This window comes from Prunus dulcis, unplaced genomic scaffold, assembly GCF_902201215.1.
Source record: "Prunus dulcis unplaced genomic scaffold, ALMONDv2, whole genome shotgun sequence".
Taxonomy (NCBI): Eukaryota; Viridiplantae; Streptophyta; class Magnoliopsida; order Rosales; family Rosaceae; genus Prunus; species Prunus dulcis.
Genome location: NW_023010005.1, coordinates 135669 through 142619, shown reverse-complemented (window position 1 = coordinate 142619; position 6951 = coordinate 135669). Strand labels below are relative to the sequence as shown.

Genomic DNA, 6951 nt, shown 5'->3' with positions numbered 1-6951 from the left:
CATTTTTCTGTTGTTTGCGCGACGAATAATATTTTCTGTCACTGTAGTGCATTTTGCGCAACGAATTCTCGTTCGTCGCTCAAATAATAAAACGTAGTAGTTATTCTTTACACAGGTTAGTTTTCGTCATTTAGCAAAACCATGACTAGGCCTTAACGCGTGGTTTTTATGCTATGTATATGTGTTCCTGAGTTGTAGCATGAAGTCGCTTCATTGCGTGTGGTTTTGGGTGTGGCCGTGGGTTGTTAGGTTTTGATTAACTAAAATTTAAAGTCAATGCCAATCCACCCATTTCAAGAACAAATATTACAAATTGGGTTTGCAAACTCGTTGGTGGTGCTTGTGGTGGCTAATGATGTGGATGAGGAAGATGGGTCTTTGGACCTAGGAAAAGAAGAACATGGATAATTGGGAATTAGGGCTGGGAATCAATGAGAGAGAGAGAGAGAGAGAGAGAGAGAGAGAGAGAGAGAGAGAGAGAGAGAGAGAGAGAGAAAGAGAGGATATGCAAAATTGGGATTTCATCTCAGATAGAGCATATCATAGAAGAGAAGAAGAAGAAGCAAAGAAGAAAGCAATTGGGGGTGCCATCTCAAAGATAGCAGATCATAGAAGAAGAAGAAGAAATAAAAATTTAGAGAGAGAGAGAGAGAGAGAGAGAGAGAGAGAGAGAGAGAGAGAGAGAGAGAGAGAGAGAGAGCAGTAGCAGAGACCAATTTCACATGACCAAAAAAAGTGATAAAATGATATTGGGCCAATAGGGAGGTTTTATAGAGAATATTTTTGAATGAGTTTCAAAAAGAGGACATTGTTGAATAAAACATTGGAGCCACTGACAGCTTCTTTCAACATCATTTGGGACTGATAAAGAGGTCTAAATATTAAGTAAAAGTCTGAAATTCACTTTAATTGTATTAGACACTCATGTCCATGCCTTATTACTTTAATAGGCATGGTGGTATTATTAGTAATCCACACAAAAATTTAAAGTCACTTATTTGAATTTCTCTCTATATCAGTGGCGAGTAGGTGATTTTCTAGTAGTGAGTGTTAGACACATATATAAAGATAGAAATTGCTAGGATAGATTTCAAACATATATAAAGATAGAAAGCCACATACTTAGACACATTATGATATGAGTACTAGTACAAAGATCAACCTCAAAATCCTAATTAATTATGATTGAGAGTTTTATTAACAACTCAACCAATACATTACATTAACCTTTATAATTGATAAAACAAACCCTTATTATATTACCACATAGTACCTGCAATATCCACTGAAAAAGGGTTATCTATTTAATTCCCACTTTCAGCCTCAGCAACACCAAGTCCTGGTTTTTCATGGTGGCCTTGGTCGTGCCTATACTCTCCCGGGGCGGGGGGCGGGGGGCGGGAAGCGATACCCTCTCCCTTTAGGTGAGCATACAGCATGCGGATTACGGCTGCATCTGGTGACTGGCCCGCGTTTAAAATAGGGTCTACCTGAAATAAGAGTAATCTATATATATAAGTCGACCTTCATATAAAAAGAGTTTATATCAGTTGACATGCATAGGGTTATGTGATCAGTTAAAAGATTAGAAACTCACTAGCAACTTGACTAGCAGTTTCCACTAGCTCACGAGCTGAGACCTCACAAGAGCTAACATAAAGCCAAGAAGAAGAAAAGTCTTGGAGGATGATGCCATGTTTTTCTTAACAACACAATTAAGGTGGAAGACAAGATTGTTGTGTGAACTTAATGCGGCTTGGCCCCAACCAATTTATAGACCCTTGAGGATAGAGTGGGGTGGTGGGGGAAGAGAAGGAGAAAGAAGAATTTTTGTGGACATCGTTGAACTGAAGACGTACGCCTAAAGGAGAGGAACACTTGAAACCTAGTTGTTCACATTTTGTGGACTTAATTTGACAAAAAAAATGTTGGCGTGACTTGTGGATATTGACTTACTTTCCTTACACACCAAGAATTCCTATTGTAATTGTAATTGATTTACTTTAATTCCTGATTTCCTACTGTAAATAGATTTAGGAATTTATTATTTACTTGCCTATTCAAGTTTCGTTTTATTATAAATATGATTTCCTACAAGGAGAAGAATACACAGAAAATTCTCACAAACAAATATTCTCTCATAGTTTTCATATTTTAGCAAAAAACACTCAAAAATAGGGGTGGGCACGGTTCGGTTTGGACCGGTTTTTGCCTCAAATTAGAACCGATCCGGTACTATTCATGCGGTTTGGTTCGGTTCGGTTTTAATTAAAAAAATTCAAAAATTGTCCGGTTCGGTTCGGTTTTGAACCGGATTATAAAAATTATTTTTTAAAATTGTTTTGTAATACAATTCTCAACTGAAATATTATTTTTTTACTTGAAAATTAACAAATTATTCAATTTCATATAAAAATAAATATTAAAGTGAGAAAAGAGAGATATTTTGACATTGAACTTGGATAAATATTAGGTTTTTTTAGTGAAATTAAAAATATAGCATTAAATATAAATATATATTGAAATTATATATTTTTTTAGTTTCACCGGTTCGGTTCGGCCCGGTTCGATTTTTGAAGACATGGAACCGGATCCGAATCCGGTCCAAACCGGTCCGGTTCGGTTTTTGACCGGTTTTTGACTTTTTGGTCAACTCGGTTTTTTTTCGATTTGGTTCGGTGTGGTTCGGCTCGGATTTTCGGTTTGCCGGTTTGAGTGCCCACCCCTACTCAAAAATATACAAATAAATCACCAGTTCAAAATTTCATATTTATTTTGTTTAAAATTAATTGGAAGGGAAGTACTATTCTCTTGGATATTTTCATACAAAAGCCAAAAGAACTCTGGGGAAGCAATGCGCTGGTTGCTGCTTCTGTCTACGTCCATCAATTTCCTTCCAGTATGGCTTCAAATAAAGCACAAAGCAAGAGATGTAGCTCCAAAGACTTTCAAGTCTTCGTATGAAAAGTCATGTTGGCCCACACATGTCCGGACGTTGATTTCTTCTTTTTTTGCTTTTCCAATTTTTTGGGTCTACAAAAGACTTACTTTGAAGTCTTTGCATGCCCATTCATAGTTAGCCTACTCGTGGACAAACGTTCATTTTCTTTTTGTCCTTCAATTTTTTTTCCACAAACGTTGATGGTTTGTCTCCTTTTATAAATCGTTTAACGAACAGAGAAGAAAATCAAGTATACACAGATATCTTGAGTAAATAAGTTTCAAATGTCTTTGTATGCCTTTTGGTTTTATGAATGAACTTTGGTTCTCAAAAAGTTCCATATATATATAGACATATACAATATATATAGATTTTATCCTATACAGACTTCTAGAGGTTATTACCATATGAACAAGATCTATTTTTTTACTATCCCTCCCAGTTATCCTCCATGTTTATAATGGCATCCGCACAATAATAACATCTGGATATTCGGATAAGAAAACAATTATATATATATATGCTAACACAGTTTATTTTAATCTTATATTTATTTAAGATTGATTCACTTTATCTTTGTGTGTTTTAAAAAAGAATATACTACAACATCACTTGTTTATTTGGCAAAGAAAATAATATAAAACTTGTGCTCTTTACACAGGTTAATTTTCGTTATTTAGCAAAACCATGACCAAGTCTTAACGCGTCGTTTTTATGCTATGTGTATGTGTTCCTAAGTTGTAGCATAAATTCACTTCATTGCGTGTGGTCTGGGGTATGGTCGTGGGTTGTTAGGTTTTGGTTAACTAAATTTTTAGTTTTCCTTGACAAACATGAAATTTGATTTTAATTTTTTATACACTTAATCAAGCTCAAGAAGCTAGACTAATCTAGGATAGCGCTAAGATAATCTAGTATGGCTAAGATCAACTTCATAATGGATTCATGCTCTCAAAGCTCATTGAAGGTAATTCATCTTTGATTGCATTGCATGCATTGTAGTGTTCTCTTTTGCATGACTCAAAGCTCATTGAAGGTAATTCATCTTTGATTGCATTGCATGCATTGTAGTGTTCTCTTTTGCATGACTAGTCATCATTGTTTGTCACTCGTTATTGCCACATCATTTATTTTTCACGTGAGCTTGCCTTTTGTTGCCGGCTGTAGGTTTTCTGTCTTAACCATTTTTGTCCAATTCTATCTCTTATCATTAGCTCACAGGTGTCTTTATTTTGTGATGCCCTAATTTATCAAAAGGGTGGCTAATGATAGAGAGCATCCATTTCTTTAATTTCTGGATTGTTGAGATGCATCTTTTAGCTCTGCCATTTTCTCTGTGGGAGTGTTCATGGTTTTTAAAATGAGATTTTTAATAGCTCTTGAAATCTGCTTCTATTTTTAAAATCGACTTCACCCATTAAGAATTTTTTGAGAAAAAACTTTTACAATGCATTTTCTACTTGGTGAGGCCATGGTTTTCGAATTGAGATTTCCGTATTGCTTTTAAAATCTGCTTATGTTCTTCAAAATCTGCATCTACCATTTCATACATTTCATATGTTTAGATCTAAATCAGATTCTCTAATCTTCCTTCTCTCTTCTCGATTCCTATAAAAAAAAGACTAGAGTAAATAGACCACATCAGGAGGTGTTGCACAAAGGCCCTCTGATGCTTAAGTTAAGTCGATCGAATCTAGGAGAAACAATAACTAAAAATAGGGTATGGAGATGTTTTTTTTTTTTTTTTTTTTTGGTCTCAAATAGTTTATCTCAGTTTGTATAACGTGTACAACTTAACAATAAACTAATAATTTTTTTTATATCAGTTTGTAAGTCTCAACTAATAACTATTTTTTTTTTTTTTTTGGTTGAGAATCTTAGGCCCTGTTTGGTATCTTACTCAAAACAATAAACTCAAAAACTATAATTCTTTTTTAAAAAAATGAGTTTTCAAATAGTGATTTTAAGATCTAAAAATTTGTTTGGTATTGAACTCTAAACTATTTTTAAGATCTAAACAAAATTGAAATTAAAATAAGAAATCCTAGATTCCCAAATTGAAATTAACAAAAGAAAAAAAAAACCTATGAGATTTCAATAGAAATCCTAGAAACCCAAAACATGAAAAATGATTAATCAATTTGGGGTCGGGTAGTGGACGAAGGAGACCTTGATGGAGCTGCAAACACGGTTTGGACCCAGAACCACTAACCAACTAGAGAGAGAGAGAGAGAGAGAGAGAGAGAGAAGAAAAAAAAAATTATAAAACCTCACTGTTTTTGTTTTCAATAATTAGGTGTTTTTGAGCTTGTTTCGGGTTTGAGTTTTTAAAAAAGGGCTTACCAAACAGGTTTTTTAAGTTTTAGACTTAAAATTTGTTTTTAATTTATAAAATTATATCCAAATAGAATACCAGTTTTACCTTCACAAAGCAATAGGGGCTAAATACAAATTTGGATGAGGCTTCTCCGAAATACAAAGATTTGACAATAAACCAATGGAAACCCAGAAACAATGAGCAAAATAAATTAACATTACAAACCAACTCATTAGAAGCCGACACCAATCCGAGATATGTGAAAAGCAGTGCCGCCTGTTAATAATCACTACACTAGAAATAGAGAAGATAAATTCTACTAAAAAAGGTCAACAATAGCACGTGTATTTGTGTCCACTAAATGGGTTTGTATTTTTACTCTTCATACCTAATATACTAGGGCATTCGTTTACCACTTATTTGGATGAAGAAATTTAAAATTGCTTAGAATTCTAAAACGAGGGAATTTAGATTTACATTATTTAAATTTTTGGAAATTAATAATTTTGGTGTTTAGATTTATGTATGTCAAATTTTGTAAATGACATAAACTAGCTACAATGAAAAACAAATTCTTACTCAATATAAATAGTGAAATGACACATGTTTTGGTGGAAATTAAAATCATAAATCTCGACCCCCAATTTTCACAATTTTTTTCACATGTCATTTAATATCAATTTCTTCTCTTCAATTCCCGACTTTTAGCTAAATCCGGAATTATGTTCCTCCATCCAAACGGATTAAGGAAAATCTTTGGCTCATTGCATATATAAGGAGTCTTTCCGTCTTATAAACAAATCACAATCTGACATGTGTGTCTAACTCTTTAGTTTGTAAATGTGATGAGGTACTTTTGTATATGTATCTGACTGTAATTGGTCTGTGTCGTCTACCCATATTATAACATGTGTAGTCCACTCATATTATAACATGTGTACAAGGTATATCACGTCATCGCACTCCAATACCATTCGAGTCCAATTTCCCTGTTACCAAATGGCATGTGCCAACCCTATTTTCTTCCTAACTTTTTAACATGTGGCAAACCACTTAACATCACTTAACTCTGTTAACTCTATTTGTTTTTGTTAAAATAACAAAAAATTAAAAATACGCATTTTACACAAACCAGCAGCTCCAACCCTCCCCACTGCCTTATCTCGAACAGCCCAACCACCCTTCCCCACAACCAAAAGATCTTATCATTCCTCTCTCTCTCTCTCTCTCTCACTTTGAGTTTAACCCGTTGCCAAGCACCAGCACATTTTTTTCCTACTCCAATGGCAACCCCGCCTTGCACCCTCTCTCTAATTGAGCCCCTCTTTGATCGAAGAGCAGAAAGCGTTAATAACATTTCCTTCTCGAGCTTCCAACCCCTCCGACGCTACCACAGCAGCCCAGTCACAAAATCCAAAAGAACCTAAATTCAAAGAGAAACAAATCAAAATTAATTCCTAATTGTAACAAAATTCAAAAACCATTCATGCAATCTAATGCTTATATCTCCTGGTTGTGCAACAATTCTCATACCCGAAAACCCACTGAAACCCCCATACTCTCAACACCAAACACACTATATAACAAAAATGCATATGTGTGATTGTCTAGAGTAAGACTAACACTCTTCTAAGAATGAACAAAAATGCATAAGGGCTATGATGGATGCATGCGTGTAACCTTTTTTTTTTTT

General features: G+C 34.4%; 1 long non-coding RNA gene across 1 annotated transcript; it reads right to left on the bottom strand.

Moving 5' to 3' along the window:
• Positions 1-1063: 1063 nt before the first annotated feature.
• On the bottom strand, positions 1064-1650 carry LOC117612413. Its single transcript, XR_004583392.1, has 2 exons — positions 1598-1650; positions 1064-1490 (listed from the first exon to the last, which is right to left on the bottom strand). It is a non-coding gene; the product is annotated as an uncharacterized LOC117612413 (long non-coding RNA).
• Between the last annotated feature and the right edge of the window lie 5301 nt (positions 1651-6951).